Source organism: Triturus cristatus, chromosome 1_1 (assembly GCF_964204655.1).
Source record: "Triturus cristatus chromosome 1_1, aTriCri1.1, whole genome shotgun sequence".
Lineage (NCBI taxonomy): Eukaryota > Metazoa > Chordata > Amphibia > Caudata > Salamandridae > Triturus > Triturus cristatus.
In genome coordinates, this window is record NC_140579.1 from 570,540,515 (window position 1) to 570,563,347 (window position 22,833).

Below are 22,833 nucleotides of genomic sequence, written 5' to 3' on the forward strand. Positions count from 1 at the left end.
GACCAATGCACTACCCTAAACCCTAAAACACTACCACCCGCATGACCCCCTACACCACCCAAACACCACTACACTACCCTACACCCTAAAACATGACCCCCTACACTACACAAACACCGCTGCACTACCCTAAACCCTAAAACACTACCCCCAGCACGACCCCCTACACTACACAAACACCACTGCACTACCCTAAATCCTAAAACACTACCCCCTACACTGCACAAACACAATTCCACTACCCTAAACCCTAAAACACCACACCCAGCACGACCCCCTACACTACCCAAACACCACTGCACTACCCTAAACCCTAAAACACTAACCCCAGCACGACCCACTACACTACCCAAACACAACTGCACTACCCTAAACCCTAAAGCACTACCCCAGCACGACCCCCTACACTACCCAAACACCACTGCACTACCCTAAAACACTACCACCCGCATGACCCCCTACACCACCCAAACACCACTACACTACCCTACACCCTAAAACATGACCCCCTACACTACACAAACACCGCTGCACTACCATAAACCCTAAGACACTACCCCCAGCATGACCCCCTACACTACCCAAACACAACTGCACTACCCTAAACCCTAAAACACTACCCACAGCATGACCTCCTACACTACCCAAACACCACTGCACTAACATACACCGTTAAACACTACACCCCGCATGACCCCCTATACTACCCAAAGACTAATGCACTACCCTAAACCCTAAAACACTACCACCCGCATGACCCCCTACACCACCCAAACACCACTACACTACCCTACACCCTAAAACATGACCCCCTACACTACACAAACACCGCTGCACTACCCTAAACCCTAAAACACTACCCCCAGCACGACCCCCTACACTACACAAACACCACTGCACTACCCTAAATCCTAAAACACTACCCCCTACACTGCACAAACACAATTCCACTACCCTAAACCCTAAAACACCACACCCACCACGACCCCCTACACTACCCAAACACCACTGCACTACCCTAAACCCTAAAACACTAACCCCCAGCACGACCCCCTACAGTACCCAAACACAACTGCACTACCCTAAACCCTAAAGCACTACCCCAGCACGACCCCCTACACTACCCAAACACCACTGCACTACCCTAAACCCTAAAACACTACCACCCGCATGACCCCCTACACCACCCAAACACCACTACACTACCCTACACCCTAAAACATGACCCCCTACACTACACAAACACCGCTGCACTACCATAAACCCTAAGACACTACCCCCAGCATGACCCCCTACACTACCCAAACACAACTGCACTACCCTAAACCCTAACACACTACCCACAGCATGACCTCCTACACTACCCAAACACCACTGCACTAACATACACCGTTAAACACTACACCCCGCATGACCCCCTATACTACCCAAAGACCAATGCACTACCCTAAACCCTAAAACACTACCACCCGCATGACCCCCTACACCACCCAAACACCACTACACTACCCTACACCCTAAAACATGACCCCCTACACTACACAAACCCCGCTGCACTACCCTAAACCCTTAAACACTACCCCAGCACGACCCCCTACACTACACAAACACCACTGCACTACCCTAAATCCTAAAACACTACCCCCTACACTGCACAAACACAATTCCACTACCCTAAACCCTAAAACACCACACCCAGCACGACCCCCTACACTACCCAAACACCACTGCACTACCCTAAACCCTAAAACACTAACCCCCAGCACGACCCACTACACTACCCAAACACAACTGCACTACCCTAAACCCTAAAGCACTACCCCAGCACGACCCCCTACACCACCCAAACACCACTACACTACCCTACACCCTAAAACATGACCCCCTACACTACACAAACACCGCTGCACTACCATAGACCCTAAGACACTACCCCCAGCATGACCCCGTACACTACCCTAACACCACTGCACTACCCTAAACCCTAAAACACTACCCCCATCAGTACAACCTATACTACCCAAACCCCACTGCACTACCCTAAACCCTAAAACACTACCCCCAGCAGTACCCCCTACACTACACAAACACCACTGCACTCCCCTAAACTCTAAACCACTATCCCCATCACGACCCCCTGCACTACACAAACACCGCTGCACTACCCTAAACCCTAAAACACTACCCCCTACACTACCCAAACACCGCTGCACTACCCTAAACCCTAAAATACTACCCCCAGCACGACCCCCTACACTACCCAAACACCACTGCACTACCCTAAACCCTAAAACACTACCCCCAGCAGTACCACCTATACTACCCAAACACCACTGCACTACCCTAAACCCTAAAACACTACCCCCAGCAGTACCCCCTACACTACCCAAACACCACCACTGCACTACCCTAAACCCTAAAACACTACCCCAGCAGTAACCCCTACACTACCGAAACAGCATTGCACTACCCTAAACCCTAAAACACTACCCCCAGCAGTACCCCCTACACTACCCAAACTCTACTGCACTACCCTAAACCACTACCCCCAGCCCGACCCCCTATACTACCCAGGCACCACTGCACTAGCCTAAACCCTAAAACACTACCCACAGCATGACCTCCTACACTACCCAAACACCACTGCACTAACATACACCGTTAAACACTACACCCCGCATGACCCCCTATACTACCCAAAGACCAATGCACTACCCTAAACCCTAAAACACTACCACCCGCATGACCCCCTACACCACCCAAACACCACTACACTACCCTACACCCTAAAACATGACCCCCTACACTACACAAACACCGCTGCACTACCCTAAACCCTAAAACACTACCCCCAGCACGACCCCCTACACTACACAAACACCACTGCACTACCCTAAATCCTAAAACACTACCCCCTACACTGCACAAACACAATTCCACTACCCTAAACCCTAAAACACCACACCCAGCACGACCCCCTACACTACCCAAACACCACTGCACTACCCTAAACTCTAAAACACTAACCCCCAGCACGACCCACTACACTACCCAAACACAACTGCAAGACCCTAAACCCTAAATAACTACCCCAGCAAGACCCCCTACACTACCCAAACACCACTGCACTACCCTAAACCCTAAAACACTACCACCCGCATGACCCCCTACATCACCCAAACACCACTACACTACTCTACACCCTAAAACATGACCCCCTACACTACACAAACACCGCTGCACTACCATAGACCCTAAGACACTACCCCCAGCATGACCCCGTACACTACCCAAACACCACTGCACTACCCTAAACCCTAAAACACTACCCCCATCAGTACCACCTATACTACCCAAACACCACTGCACTACCCTAAACCCTAAAACACTACCCCCAGCAGTACCCCCTACACTACACAAACACCACTGCACTCCCCTAAACCCTAAACCACTATCCCCATCACGACCCCCTGCACTACACAAACACCGCTGCACTACCCTAAACCCTAAAACACTACCCCCTACACTCCCCAAACACCACTGCACTACCCTAAACCCTAAAACACTACCCCCATCAGTACCACCTATACTACCCAAACACCACTGCACTACCCTAAACCCTAAAACACTACCCCCAGCAGTACCCCCTACACTACACAAACACCACTGCACTCCCCTAAACCCTAAACCACTATCCCCATCACGACCCCCTGCACTACACAAACACCGCTGCACTACCCTAAACCCTAAACCACTACCCCCTACACCACCCAAACACCACTACACTACCCTACACCCTAAAACATGACCCCCTACACTACACAAACACCGCTGCACTACCATAAACCCTAAGACACTACCCCCAGCATGACCCCGTACACTACCCAAACACCACTGCACTACCCTAAACCCTAAAACACTACCCCCAGCAGTACCACCTATACTACCCAAACACCACTGCACTACCCTAAACCCTAAAACACTACCCCCAGCAGTACCCCCTACACTACCCAAATACCACCACTGCACTACCCTAAACCCTAAAACACTACCCCAGCAGTAACCCCTACACTACCAAAACAGCATTGCACTACCCTAAACCCTGAAACACTACCCCCAGCAGTACCCCCTACACTACCCAAACTCCACTGCACTACCCTAAACCACTACCCCCAGCCCGACCCCCTACACTACCCAGGCACCACTGCACTAGCCTAAACCCTAAAACACTACCCCCAGCACGACCTCCTACACTACCCAAACACCACTGCACTAACATACAGCCTAAAACACTACACCCTGCATGACCCCCTATACTACCCAAAGACCACTGCACTACCCTAAACCCTAAAATACGACCCCCTACACTACAAAAACACCGCTGCACTACCCTAAACCCTAAAACACTACCCCCAGCACGACCCTCTACACTACACAAACACCACTGCACTACCCTAAAACACTACCCCCTACACTGCACAAGCACAACTCCACTATCCTAAACCCTAAAACACCACACCCAGCACGACCCCCTACACTACCCAAACACCACTGCACTACCCTAAACCCTAAAACACTAACCCCCAGCACGACCCACTACACTACCCAAACACTACTGCACTACCCTAAACCCTAAAGCACTCCCCCAGCACGTCTCCCTACACTACCCAAACACCACTGCTATACCCTAAACCCAAAATCTACCCCCAGCATGACCCCCTACACTACCCAAACACCACTGCACTACCCTAAACCCTAAAACACTAACCCCCAGCACGACCCACTACACTACCCAAACACAACTGCACTACCCTAAAGCACTAACCCAGCACGACCCCCTACACTACCCAAACACCACTGCACTACCCTAAACCCTAAAACACTACCACCCGCATGACCCCCTACACCACCCAAACACCACTACACTACCCTACACCCTAAAACATGACCCCCTACACTACACAAACACCGCTGCACTACCATAAACCCTAAGACACTACCCCCAGCATGACCCCGTACACTACGCAAACACCACTGCACTACCCTAAACCCTAAAACACTACCCCCATCAGTACCACCTATACTACCCAAACAGCACGGCACTACCCTAAACCCTAAAACACTACCCCCAGCAGTACCCCCTACACTACACAAACATCACTGCACTCCCCTCAACCCTAAACCACTATCCCCATCACGACCCCCTGCACTACACAAACACCGCTGCACTACCCTAAACCCTAAAACACTACCCCCTACACTACCCAAACACCACTGCACTACCCTAAACCCTAAAATACTACCCCCAGCACGACCCCCTACACTACCCAAACACCACTGCACTACCCTAAACCCTAAAACACTACCCCCAGCAGTACCACCTATACTACCCAAACACCACTGCACTACCCTAAACCCTAAAACACTACCCCCAGCAGTACCCCCTACACTACCCAAACACCACCACTGCACTACCCTAAACCCTAAAACACTACCCCAGCAGTAACCCCTACACTACCGAAACAGCATTGCACTACCCTAAACCCTGAAACACTACCCCCAGCAGTACCCCCTACACTACCCAAACTCCACTGCACTACCCTAAACCACTACCCCCAGCCCGACCCCCTACACTACCCAGGCACCACTGCACTAGCCTAAACCCTAAAACACTACCCCCAGCACGACCTCCTACACTACCCAAACACACACCACTGCACTAACATACAGCCTAAAACACTACACCCTGCATGACCCCTATACTACCCAAATACCACTGCACTACCCTAAACCCTAAAATACGACCCCCTACACTACAAAAACACCGCTGCACTACCCTAAACCCTAAAACACTACCCCAGCACAACCCTCTACACTACACAAACACCACTGCACTACCCTAAAACACTACCCCCTACACTGCACAAGCACAACTCCACTATCCTAAACCCTAAAACACCACACCCAGCACGACCCCCTAAACTACCCAAACACCACTGCACTACCCTAAACCCTAAAACACTAACCCCCAGCACGACCCACTACACTACCCAAACACTACTGCACTACCCTAAACCCTAAAGCACTCCCCCAGCACATCTCCCTACACTACCCAAACACCACTGCTATACCCTAAACCCAAAATCTACCCCCAGCATGACCCCCTACACTACCAAAACACCACTGCACTACCCTAAACCCGAAATCTACCCCAGCATGACCCCTATACTACCCAAACACCACTGCACTACCCTAAACCCTAAATCTACCCTCAGCACGACCCGCTACTCTACCCAAACACCACTGCACTACCCTAAACCCTAAAACACTACCCCCAGCACAACCCCCTACACTACACCAACACCACTGCACTACCCTAAACCCTAAAACACTACCCCAGCACGACCCCCTACACTACCCAAACACCACTGCACTACCCTAAACCCTAAAACACTACCCCAACACGACCCCCTACACTACAAAAACACCATTGCACTAACCTAAACCCTAAAACACTGCCCCCAGCACGACCCCCTACATCACCCAAACACCAGTACTCTACCCTAAGCACTAAAACGCTACCCCAACACAACCCCCTACACTACACAAACACCACTGCACAGCCCTAAACCCTAAAACACTACCCCCAGCATGACCCCTTACACTACACAAACATCACTGCACTACCCTAAACCCTAAAACACTACCACCAGCACAACCCTCTACATTACACAAACATCACTGCACTACCCTAAACCCTGAAACACCAGCCCCAGCACGACCCCCAACACTGCCTGAACACCACTGCACTGCCCTATACCCTGAAACACCAGCCCCAGCAAAGACCCCCTACACTGCCCGAACAACACTGCCCTGAACCCTGAAACACCACCCCCAGCAAGACCCCCTACACTGCCCGAACACCACTACCCTAAACCCTGAAACACCACCTCCAGCAAGACCCCCTACACTGCCCTAACACCACTGCACTGCCCTAATCCCTGAAACATCAACCCCTGCAAGACCCCCTACACTGCCCGAGCAGCACTGCACTACCCTAAACCCTGAAACACCAACCCTGCATGACACTCTTCACTGCCGGAATACCACTGCTCTGCCCTAAACCCTACAACACCACCCCCAGCACGACCCCCTACACTGCCCGAACACCACTGTTCTGCCATAAACCCTAAAACACCACCCCCAGCATGACCCCCTACACTGCCCGACTACCACTGCACTGCCCTAAACCCTAAAACACCACACCCAGCACGACCCACTACACTGCCCAAACACCACTGCACTGCCCTAAACCATAAAACACCACCCCAGCACGACCCCCTACACTGCCGAACACCACTGCACTGCCCTAAACCATAAAACACCAACCCCAACATGACCCCCACACTGCCCGAACACCACTGTACTACCGTAAACCCTAAAACACCACCCCCAGCACGACCCCCTACACTGCCCAAACACCATAGCACTGCCCTAAACCCTAAAACACTACCCCCAGCATGACCCCCTACACTACCCGAACACCACTTCACTGACCTAAACCCTAAAACACTGCCCCCAGCACGACCCGTATACTACCCAAACACCACTGCTCTGCCGTAAACTCTAAAACAGTACCCCCAGCATGACCTCCTACACTACACAACCACCACGGCATTGCCTAAACCCTAAAACACTACCTCCAGCCCGACCCCCTTCACTACCCAAACACCAATGCACTACCCTAAACCATAAAACACTACCCCCAGCCCGACCCCTACACTACCCAAACACCGCTGCACTACCCTAATCCCTAAAACACTACCCCCAGCACGACCCCCTACACTACCCAAACACCGCTACACTACCATAAACCCTAAAACACTACCTCCGCACAACCCCCTACACTACACAAACACTGCTGCACTACCCTAAACCTAAAAGCAATACCCCCAGCACGACCCCCTACACTACACAAACACCACTACACCACCCTAAACCCTAAAACACTACCCCCTACACTACACAAACACCACTGCACTACCCTAAACCCTAAAACACCAACCCCAGCACCACCCCCTATACTACCCAAACACCACTGCACTACCCTAAACCCTAAAAACACTAACCCCCAGCACGACCCCCTACACTACCCAAACACCACTGCACTATCCTAAACCCTAAAACACTACCCCCAGCAGTACCCCCTACACTACCCAAACACCACAACTGCACTACCCTAAACCCTAAAACACTACCCCAGCAGTAACCCCTACACTACCGAAACATCATTGCACTACCCTAAACCCTAAAACACTACCCCCAGCACGACCCCCTAAACTACCCAAACTCCACTGCACTACCCTAAACCACTACCCCCAGCCCGACCCCCTACACTACCCAGGCACCACTGCACTACCCTAAACCCTAAAACACTACCCACAGCACGACCTCCTACACTACCCAAACACCACTGCACTAACAAACACCCTTAAACACTACACCCTGCATGACCCCCTATACTACCCAAAGACCAATGCACTACCCTAATCCCTAAAACACAATCCCCTACACTACACAAACACCGCTGCACTACCCTAAACCCTAAAACACTACCCCCTACACTGCACAAACACAATTCCACTACCCTAAACCCTAAAACACCACACCCACCACGACCCCCTACACTACCCAAACACCACTGCACTACCCTAAACCCTAAAACACTAACCCCCAGCACGACCCCCTACACTACCCAAACACAACTGCACTACCCTAAACCCTAAAGCACTACCCCAGCACGACCCCCTACACTACCCAAACACCACTGCACTACCCTAAACCCTAAAACACTACCACCCGCATGACCCCCTACACCACCCAAACACCACTACACTACCCTACACCCTAAAACATGACCCCCTACACTACACAAACACCGCTGCACTACCATAAACCCTAAGACACTACCCCCAGCATGACCCCCTACACTTTCCAAACACAACTGCACTACCCTAAACCCTAAAAGACTACCCACAGCATGACCTCCTACACTACCCAAACACCACTGCACTAACATACACCGTTAAACACTACACCCCGCATGACCCCCTATACTACCCAAAGACCAATGCACTACCCTAAACCCTAAAACACTACCACCCGCATGACCCCCTACACCATCCAAACCCCACTACACTACCCTACACCCTAAAACATGACCCCCTACACTACACAAACACCGCTGCACTACCCTAAACCCTAAAACACTACCCCCAGCACGACCCCCTACACTACACAAACACCACTGCACTACCCTAAATCCTAAAACACTACCCCCTACACTGCACAAACACAATTCCACTACCCTAAACCCTAAAACACCACACCCACCACGACACCCTACACTACCCAAACACCACTGCACTACCCTAAACCCTAAAACACTAACCCCCAGCACAACCCCCTACACTACCCAAACACAACTGCACTACCCTAAACCCTAAAGCACTACCCCAGCACGACCCCCTACACTACCCAAACACAACTGCACTACCCTAAACCCTAAAACACTACCACCCGCATGACCCCCTACACCACCCAAACACCACTACACTACCCTACACCCTAAAACATGACCCCCTACACTACACAAACACCGCTGCACTACCATAAACCCTAAGACACTACCCCCAGCATGACCCCCTACACTACCCAAACACAACTGCACTACCCTAAACCCTAAAACACTACCCACAGCATGACCTCCTACACTACCCAAACACCACTTCACTAACATACACCGTTAAACACTACACCCCGCATGACCCCCTATACTACCCAAAGACCAAAGCACTACCCTAAACCCTAAAACACTACCACCCACATGACCCCCTACACCACCCAAACACCACTACACTACCCTACACCCTAAAACATGACCCCCTACACTACACAAACACCGCTGCACTACCCTAAACCCTAAAACACTACTCCCAGCACGACCCCCTACACAACACAAACACCACTGCACTACCCTAAATCCTAAAACACTACCCCCTACACTGCACAAACACAATTCCACTACCCTAAACCCTAAAACACCACACCCAGCACGACCCCCTACACTACCCAAACACCACTGCACTAACCTAAACCCTAAAACACTAACCCCCAGCACGACCCGCTACACTACCCAAACACAACTGCACTACCCTAAACCCTAAAGCACTACCCCAGCACGACCCCCTACATTACCCAAACACCACTGCACTACCCTAAACCCTAAATCACTACCACCCGCATGACCTCCTACACCACCCAAACACCACTACACTACCCTACACCCTAAAACATGACCCCCTACACTACACAAACACCGCTGCACTACCATAAACCCTAAGACACTACCCCCAGCATGACCCCGTACACTACCCAAACACCACTGCACTACCCTAAACCCTAAAACACTACCCCCATCAGTACCACCTATACTACCCAAACACCACTGCACTACCCTAAACCCTAAAACACTACCCCCAGCAGTACCCCCTACACTACACAAACACCACTGCACTCACCTAAACCCTAAACCACTATCCCCATCACGACCCCCTGCACTACACAAACACCGCTGCACTACCCTAAACCCTAAAAGACTACCCCCTACACTACCCAAACACCACTGCACTACCCTAAACCCTAAAATACTACCCCCAGCACGACCCCCTACACTACCCACACAACACTGCACTACCCTAAACCCTAAAACACTACCCCCAGCAGTACCACCTATACTACCCAAACACCACTGAACTACCCTAAACCCTAAAACACTACCCCCAGCAGTACCCCCTACACTATCCAAACTCCACTGCACTACCCTAAGCCACTACCCCCAGCCCGACCCCCTACACTACCCAGGCACCACTGCACTAGCCTAAACCCTAAAACACTACCCCCAGCACGACCTCCTACACTACCCAAACACCACTGCACTAACATACAGCCTAAAACACTACACCCTGCATGACCCCCTATGCTACCCAAAGACCACTGCACTACCCTAAACCCTAAAACACTACCTCCAGCACGACCCTCTACACCCCACAAACACCACTGCACTACCCTAAAACACTACCCCCTACACTGCACAAGCACAACTCCACCATCCTAAACCCTAAAACACCACACCCAGCACGACCCCCTACACTACCCAAACACCACTGCACTACCCTAAACCCTAAAACACTAACCCCCAGCACGACCCACTACCCAAACACTAGTGGACTACCCTAAACCCTAAAGCACTCCCCCAGCACGTCTCCCTACACTACCCAAACACCACTGCTATACCCTAAACCCAAAATCTACCCCCAGCATGACCCCCTAAACTACACAAACACCACTGCACTCCCCTAAACTCTAAACCACTATCCCCATCACGACCCCCTGCACTACACAAACACCGCTGCACTACCCTAAACCCTAAAACACTACCCCCTACACTACCCAAACACCACTACACTACCCTAAACCCTAAAATACTACCCCCAGCACGACCCCCTACACTACCCAAACACCACTGCACTACCCTAAACCCTAAAACACTACCCCCAGCAGTACCACCTATACTACCCAAACACCACTGCACTACCCTAAACCCTAAAACACTACCCCCAGCAGTACCCCCTACACTACCCAAACACCACCACTGCACTACCCTAAACCCTAAAACACTACCCCAGCAGTAACCCCTACACTACCGAAACAGCATTTCACTACCCTAAACCCTAAAACACTACCCTCAGCAGTAACTCCTACACTACCCAAACTCCACTGCACTACCCTAAACTACTACCCCCAGCCCGACCCCCTACACTACCCAGGCACCACTGCACTAGCCTAAACCCTAAAACACTACCCACAGCATGACCTCCTACACTACCCAAACACCACTGCACTAACATACACCGTTAAACACTACACCCCGCATGACCCCCTATACTACCCAAAGACCAATGCACTACCCTAAACCCTAAAACACTACCACCCGCATGACCCCCTACACCACCCAAACACCACTACACTACCCTACACCCTAAAACATGACCCCCTACACTACAAAAACACCGCTGCACTACCCTAAACCCTAAAACACTACCCCCAGCACGACCCCCTACACTACACAAACACCACTGCACTACCCTAAATCCTAAAACACTACCCCCTACACTGCACAAACACAATTCCACTACCCTAAACCCTAAAACAGCACACCCAGCACGACCCCCTACACTACCCAAACACCACTGCACTACCCTAAACCCTAAAACACTAACCCCCAGCACGACCCACTACACTACCCAAACACAACTGCAAGACCCTAAACCCTAAAGCACTATCCCAGCACGACCCCCTACACTACCCAAACACCACTGCACTACCCTAAACCCTAAAACACTACCACCCGCATGACCCCCTACACCACCCAAACACCACTACACTACCCTACACCCTAAAACATGACCCCCTACACTACACAAACACCGCTGCACTACCATAGACCCTAAGACACTACCCCCAGCATGACCCCGTACACTACCCAAACACCACTGCACAACCCTAAACCCTAAAACCCTACCCCCATCAGTACCACCTATACTACCCAAACACCACTGCACTACCCTAAACCCTAAAACACTGCCCCCAGCAGTACCCCCTACACTACACAAACACCACTGCACTCCCCTAAACCCTAAACCACTATCCCCATCACGACCCCCTGCACTACACAAACACCGCTGCACTACCCTAAACCCTAAAACACGACCCCCTACACTACCCAAACACCACTGCACTACCCTAAACCCTAAAATACTACCCCCAGCACGACCCCCTACACTACCCAAACACCACTGCACTACCCTAAACCCTAAAACACTACCCCCAGCAGTACCACCTATACTACCCAAACACCACTGCACTACCCTAAACCCTAAAACACTACCCCCAGCTGTACCCCCTACACTACCCAAACACCACCACTGCACTACCCTAAACCCTAAAACACTACCCCAGCAGTAACCCCTACACTACCGACACAGCATTGCACTACCCTAAACCCTAAAACACTACCCCCAGCAGTACCCCCTACACTACCCAAACTCCACTGCACTACCCTAAACCACTATCCCCAGCCTGACCCCCTACACTACCCAGGCACCACTGCACTAGCCTAAACCCTAAAACACTACCCCCAGCACGACCTCCTACACTACCCAAACACCACTGCACTAACATACAGCCTAAAACACTACACCCTGCATGACCCCCTATACTACCCAAAGACCACTGCACTACCCTAAACCCTAAAATACGACCCCCTACACTACAAAAACACCGCTGCACTACCCTAAACCCTAAAACACTACCCCCAGCACGACCCTCTACACTACACAAACACCACTGCACTACCCTAAAACACTACCCCCGACACTGCACAAGCACAACTCCACTATCCTAAACCCTAAAACACCACACCCAGCACGACCCCCTACACTACCCAAACACCACTGCACTACCCTAAACCCTAAAACACTAACCCTCAGCACGACCCACTACACTACCCAAACACTACTGCACTACCCTAAACCCTAAAGCACTCCCCCAGCACGTCTCCCTACACTACCCAAACACCACTGCTATACCCTAAACCCAAAATCTACCCCAAGCATGACCCCCTACACTACCCAAACACCACTGCACTACCCTAAACCCTAAAACACTAACCCCCAGCACGACCCACTACACTACTCAAACACAACTGCACTACCCTGAACCCTAAAGCACTAACCCAGCACGACCCCCTACACTACCTAAAAACCACTGCACTACCCTAAACCCTAAAACACTACCACCCGCATGACCCCCTACACCACCCAAACACCACTACACTACCCTACACCCTAAAACATGACCCCCTACACTACACAAACACCGCTGCACTACCATAAACCCTAAGACACTACCCCCAGCATGACCCCGTACACTACGCAAACACCACTGCACTACCCTAAACCCTAAAACACTACCCCCATCAGTACCACCTATACTACCCAAACACCACGGCACTACCCTAAACCCTAAAACACTAGCCCCAGCAGTACCCCCTACACTACACAAACATCACTGCACTCCCCTCAACCCTAAACCACTATCCCCATCACGACCCCCTGCACTACACAAACACCGCTGCACTACCGTAAACCCTAAAACACTACCCCCTACACTACCCAAACACCACTGCACTATCCTAAACCCTAAAATACTACCCCCAGCACGACCCCCTACACTACCCAAACACCACTGCACTACCCTAAACCCTAAAACACTACCCCCAGCAGTACCACCTATACTACCCAAACACCACTGCACTACCCTAAACCCTAAAACACTACCCCCAGCAGTACCCTCTACACTACCCAAACACCACCACTGCACTACCCTAAACCCTAAAACACTACCCCAGCAGTAACCCCTACACTACCGAAACAGCATTGCACTACCCTAAACCCTGAAACACTACCCCCAGCAGTACCCCCTACACTACCCAAACTCCACTGCACTACCCTAAACCACTACCCCCAGCACGACCTCCTACACTACCCAAACACCACTGCACTAACATACAGCCTAAAACACTACACCCTGCATGACCCCCTATACTACCCAAAGACAACTGCACTACCCTAAACCCTAAAATACGACCCCCTACACTACAAAAACACCGCTGCACTACCCTAAACCCTAAAACACTACCCCAGCACAACCCTCTACACTACACAAACACCACTGCACTACCCTAAAACACTACCCCCTACACTGCACAAGCACAACTCCACTATCCTAAACCCTAAAACACCACACCCAGCACGACCCCCTACACCACCCTAACACCAGTGCTCTACCCTAAGCACTAAAACGCTACCCCAACACAACCCCCTACACTACACAAACACCACTGCACAGCCCTAAACCCTAAAACACTACCCCCAGCATGACCCCTTACACTACACAAACACCACTGCACTACCCTAAACCCTAAATCTACCCCAATCATGACCCCTTACACTACACAAACATCACTGCACTACCCTAAACCCTAAAACACTACCACCAGCACAACCCTCTACATTACACAAACATCACTGCACTACCCTAAACCCTGAAACACCAGCCCCAGCACGACCCCCAACACTGCCTGAACACCACTGCACTGCCCTATACCCTGAAACACCAGCCCCAGCAAAGACCCCCTACACTGCCCGAACAACACTGCCCTAAACCCTGAAACACCACCCCCAGCAAGACCCCCTACACTGCCCGAACACCACTACCCTAAACCCTGAAACACCACCCCCAGCAAGACCCCCTACACTGCCCTAACACCACTGCACTGCCCTAAACCCTGAAACATCACCCCCTGCAAGACCCCCTACACTGCCCGAGCAGCACTGCACTACCCTAAACCCTGAAACACCAACCCTGCATGACCCTCTTCACTGCCGGAATACCACTGCTCTGCCCTAAACCCTACAACACCACCCCCAGCACGACCCCCTACACTGCCCGAACACCACTGTTCTGCCATAAACCCTAAAACACCACCCCCAGCATGACCCCCTACACTGCCCGACTACCACTGCACTGCCCTAAACCCTAAAACACCACACCCAGCACGACCCACTACACTGCCCAAACACCACTGCACTGCCCTAAACCATAAAACACCACCCCAGCACGACCCCCTACACTGCCGAACACCACTGCACTGCCCTAAACCATAAAACACCAACCCCAACACGACCCCCACACTGCCCGAACACCACTGTACTACCGTAAAACCTTAAACACCACCCCCAGCACGACCCCTACACTGCCCGAACACCATAGCACTGCCCTAAACCCTAAAACACTACCCCCAGCATGACCCCCTACACTACCCGAACACCACTTCACTGACCTAAACCCTAAAACACTGCCCCCAGCACGACACGTATACCACCCAAACACCACTGCTCTGCCGTAAACTCTAAAACAGTACCCCCAGCATGACCTCCTACACTACACAACCACCACGCCATTGCCTAAACCCTAAAACACTACCTCCAGCCCGACCCCCTTCACTACCCAAACACCAATGCACTACCCTAAACCATAAAACACTACCCCCAGCCCGACCCCTACACTACCCAAACACTGCTGCACTACCCTAAACCCTAAAACACTACCCCCAGCACGACCCCCTACACTACCCAAACACCGCTACACTACCATAAACCCTAAAACACTACCTCCGCACAACCCCCTACACTACACAAACACTGCTGCACTACCCTAAACCTAAAAGCAATACCCCCAGCACGACCCCCTACACTACACAAACACCACTACACCACCCTAAACCCTAAAACACTACCCCCTACACTACACAAACACCACTGCACTACCCTAAACCCTAAAACACCAACCCCAGCACCACCCCCTATACTACCCAAACACCACTGCACTACCCTAAACCCTGAAACACTAACCCCCAGCACGACCCCCTACACTACCCAAACACCACTGCACTATCCTAAAACCTAAAACACTACCCCCAGCAGTACCCCCTACACTACCCAAACACCACAACTGCACTACCCTAAACCCTAAAACACTACCCCAGCAGTAATCCCTACACTACCGAAACATCATTGCACTACCCTAAACCCTAAAACACTACCCCCAGCACGACCCCCTACACTACCCAAACTCCACTGCACTACCCTAAACCACTACCCCCAGCCCGACCCCCTACACTACCCAGGCACCACTGCACTACCCTAAACCCTAAAACACTACCCACAGCACGACCTCCTACACTACCCAAACACCACTGCACTAAAAAACACTGTTAAACACTACACCCTGCATGACCCCCTATACTACCCAAAGACCAATGCACTACCCTAATCCCTAAAACACGATCCCCTACACTACACAAACACAGCTGCACTACCCTAAACCCTAAAACACTACCCCCAGCACGACCCCCTACACTACACAAACACCACTGCACTACCCTAAATCCTAAAACACTACCCCCTACACTGCACAAACACAATTCCACTACCCTAAACCCTAAAACACCACACCCACCACGACCCCCTACACTACCCAAACACCACTGCACTACCCTAAACCCTAAAACACTAACCCCCAGCACGACCCCCTACACTACCCAAACACAACTGCACTACCCTAAACCCTAAAGCACTACCCCAGCACGACCCCCTACACTACCCAAACACCACTGCACTACCCTAAACCCTAAAACACTACCACCCGCATGACCCCCTACACCACTACACTACCCTACACCCTAAAACATGACCCCCTACACTACACAAACACCGCTGCAATACCATAAACCCTAAGACACTACCCCCAGCATGACCCCCTACACTTCCCAAACACAACTGCACTACCCTAAACCCTAAAAGACTACCCACAGCATGACCTCCTACACTACCCAAACACCACTGCACTAACATACACCGTTAAACACTACACCCCGCATGACCCCCTATACTACCCAAAGACCAATGCACTACCCTAAACCCTAAAACACTACCCCCCGCATGACCCCCTACACCACCCAAACACCACTGCACTACCCTAAACCCTGAAACACTAACCCCCAGCACGACCCCCTACACTACCCAAACACCACTGCACTATCCTAAAACCTAAAACACTACCCCCAGCAGTACCCCCTACACTACCCAAACACCACAACTGCACTACCCTAAACCCTAAAACACTACCCCAGCAGTAATCCCTACACTACCGAAACATCATTGCACTACCCTAAACCCTAAAACACTACCCCCAGCACGACCCCCTACACTACCCAAACTCCACTGCACTACCCTAAACCACTACCCCCAGCCCGACCCCCTACACTACCCAGGCACCACTGCACTACCCTAAACCCTAAAACACTACCCACAGCACGACCTCCTACACTACCCAAACACCACTGCACTAAAAAACACTGTTAAACACTACACCCTGCATGACCCCCTATACTACCCAAAGACCAATGCACTACCCTAATCCCTAAAACACGATCCCCTACACTACACAAACACAGCTGCACTACCCTAAACCCTAAAACACTACCCCCAGCACGACCCCCTACACTACACAAACACCACTGCACTACCCTAAATCCTAAAACACTACCCCCTACACTGCACAAACACAATTCCACTACCCTAAACCCTAAAACACCACACCCACCACGACCCCCTACACTACCCAAACACCACTGCACTACCCTAAACCCTAAAACACTAACCCCCAGCACGACCCCCTACACTACCCAAACACAACTGCACTACCCTAAACCCTAAAGCACTACCCCAGCACGACCCCCTACACTACCCAAACACCACTGCACTACCCTAAACCCTAAAACACTACCACCCGCATGACCCCCTACACCACTACACTACCCTACACCCTAAAACATGACCCCCTACACTACACAAACACCGCTGCAATACCATAAACCCTAAGACACTACCCCCAGCATGACCCCCTACACTTCCCAAACACAACTGCACTACCCTAAACCCTAAAAGACTACCCACAGCATGACCTCCTACACTACCCAAACACCACTGCACTAACATACACCGTTAAACACTACACCCCGCATGACCCCCTATACTACCCAAAGACCAATGCACTACCCTAAACCCTAAAACACTACCCCCCGCATGACCCCCTACACCACCCAAACACCACTGCACTACCCTAAACCCTGAAACACTAACCCCCAGCACGACCCCCTACACTACCCAAACACCACTGCACTATCCTAAAACCTAAAACACTACCCCCAGCAGTACCCCCTACACTACCCAAACACCACAACTGCACTACCCTAAACCCTAAAACACTACCCCAGCAGTAATCCCTACACTACCGAAACATCATTGCACTACCCTAAACCCTAAAACACTACCCCCAGCACGACCCCCTACACTACCCAAACTCCACTGCACTACCCTAAACCACTACCCCCAGCCCGACCCCCTACACTACCCAGGCACCACTGCACTACCCTAAACCCTAAAACACTACCCACAGCACGACCTCCTACACTACCCAAACACCACTGCACTAAAAAACACTGTTAAACACTACACCCTGCATGACCCCCTATACTACCCAAAGACCAATGCACTACCCTAATCCCTAAAACACGATCCCCTACACTACACAAACACAGCTGCACTACCCTAAACCCTAAAACACTACCCCCAGCACGACCCCCTACACTACACAAACACCACTGCACTACCCTAAATCCTAAAACACTACCCCCTACACTGCACAAACACAATTCCACTACCCTAAACCCTAAAACACCACACCCACCACGACCCCCTACACTACCCAAACACCACTGCACTACCCTAAACCCTAAAACACTAACCCCCAGCACGACCCCCTACACTACCCAAACACAACTGCACTACCCTAAACCCTAAAGCACTACCCCAGCACGACCCTCTACACTACCCAAACACCACTGCACTACCCTAAACCCTAAAACACTACCACCCGCATGACCCCCTACACCACTACACTACCCTACACCCTAAAACATGACCCCCTACACTACACAAACACCGCTGCACTACCATAAACCCTAAGACACTACCCCCAGCATGACCCCCTACACTTCCCAAACACAACTGCACTACCCTAAACCCTAAAAGACTACCCACAGCATGACCTCCTACACTACCCAAACACCACTGCACTAACATACACCGTTAAACACTACACCCCGCATGACCCCCTATACTACCCAAAGACCAATGCACTACCCTAAACCCTAAAACACTACCCCCCGCATGACCCCCTACACCACCCAAACACCACTACACTACCCTACACCCTAAAACATGACCCCCTAAACTACACAAACACCGCTGCACTACCCTAAACCCTAAAACACTACCCCAGCACGACCCCCTACACTACACAAACACCACTGCACTACCCTAAATCCTAAAACACTACCCCCTACACTGCACAAACACAATTCCACTACCCTAAACCCTAAAACACCACACCCAGCACGACCCCCTACACTACCCAAACACCACTGCACTACCCTAAACCCTAAAACACTAACCCCCAGCACGACCCACTACACTACCCAAACACAACTGCAAGACCCTAAACCCTAAAGCACTATCCCAGCACGACCCCCTACACTACCCAAACACCACTGCACTACCCTAAACCCTAAAACACTAACCCCCAGCACGACCCCCTACACTACTCAAACACAACACCACTACCCTAAACCCTGAAACACCACCCCCAGCAAGACCCCCTACACTGCCCTAACACCACTGCACTGCCCTAAACCCTGAAACATCACCCCCTGCAAGACCCCCTACACTGCCCGAGCAGCACTGCACTACCCTAAACCCTGAAACACCAACCCTGCATGACCCTCTTCACTGCCGGAATACCACTGCTCTGCCCTAAACCCTACAACACCACCCCCAGCACGACCCCCTACACTGCCCGAACACCACTGTTCTGCCATAAACCCTAAAACACCACCCCCAGCATGACCCCCTACACTGCCCGACTACCACTGCACTGCCCTAACCCCTAAAACACCACACCCAGCACGACCCACTACACTGCCCAAACACCACTGCACTGCCCTAAACCATAAAACACCACCCCAGCACGACCCCCTACACTGCCGAACACCACTGCACTGCCCTAAACCATAAAACACCAACCCCAACACGACCCCCACACTGCCCGAACACCACTGTACTACCGTAAAACCTTAAACACCACCCCCAGCACGACCCCTACACTGCCCGAACACCATAGCACTGCCCTAAACCCTAAAACACTACCCCCAGCATGACCCCCTACACTACCCGAACACCACTTCACTGACCTAAACCCTAAAACACTGCCCCCAGCACGACACGTATACCACCCAAACACCACTGCTCTGCCGTAAACTCTAAAACAGTACCCCCAGCATGACCTCCTACACTACACAACCACCACGCCATTGCCTAAACCCTAAAACACTACCTCCAGCCCGACCCCCTTCACTACCCAAACACCAATGCACTACCCTAAACCATAAAACACTACCCCCAGCCCGACCCCTACACTACCCAAACACTGCTGCACTACCCTAAACCCTAAAACACTACCCCCAGCACGACCCCCTACACTACCCAAACACCGCTACACTACCATAAACCCTAAAACACTACCTCCGCACAACCCCCTACACTACACAAACACTGCTGCACTACCCTAAACCTAAAAGCAATACCCCCAGCACGACCCCCTACACTACACAAACACCACTACACCATCCTAAACCCTAAAACACTACCCCCTACACTACACAAACACCACTGCACTACCCTAAACCCTAAAACACCAACCCCAGCACCACCCCCTATACTACCCAAACACCACTGCACTACCCTAAACCCTGAAACACTAACCCCCAGCACGACCCCCTACACTACCCAAACACCACTGCACTATCCTAAAACCTAAAACACTACCCCCAGCAGTACCCCCTACACTACCCAAACACCACAACTGCACTACCCTAAACCCTAAAACACTACCCCAGCAGTAATCCCTACACTACCGAAACATCATTGCACTACCCTAAACCCTAAAACACTACCCCCAGCACGACCCCCTACACTACCCAAACTCCACTGCACTACCCTAAACCACTACCCCCAGCCCGACCCCCTACACTACCCAGGCACCACTGCACTACCCTAAACCCTAAAACACTACCCACAGCACGACCTCCTACACTACCCAAACACCACTGCACTAAAAAACACTGTTAAACACTACACCCTGCATGACCCCCTATACTACCCAAAGACCAATGCACTACCCTAATCCCTAAAACACGATCCCCTACACTACACAAACACAGCTGCACTACCCTAAACCCTAAAACACTACCCCCAGCACGACCCCCTACACTACACAAACACCACTGCACTACCCTAAATCCTAAAACACTACCCCCTACACTGCACAAACACAATTCCACTACCCTAAACCCTAAAACACCACACCCACCACGACCCCCTACACTACCCAAACACCACTGCACTACCCTAAACCCTAAAACACTAACCCCCAGCACGACCCCCTACACTACCCAAACACAACTGCACTACCCTAAACCCTAAAGCACTACCCCAGCACGACCCCCTACACTACCCAAACACCACTGCACTACCCTAAACCCTAAAACACTACCACCCGCATGACCCCCTACACCACTACACTACCCTACACCCTAAAACATGACCCCCTACACTACACAAACACCGCTGCACTACCATAAACCCTAAGACACTACCCCCAGCATGACCCCCTACACTTCCCAAACACAACTGCACTACCCTAAACCCTAAAAGACTACCCACAGCATGACCTCCTACACTACCCAAACACCACTGCACTAACATACACCGTTAAACACTACACCCCGCATGACCCCCTATACTACCCAAAGACCAATGCACTACCCTAAACCCTAAAACACTACCCCCCGCATGACCCCCTACACCACCCAAACACCACTACACTACCCTACACCCTAAAACATGACCCCCTAAACTACACAAACACCGCTGCACTACCCTAAACCCTAAAACACTACCCCAGCACGAC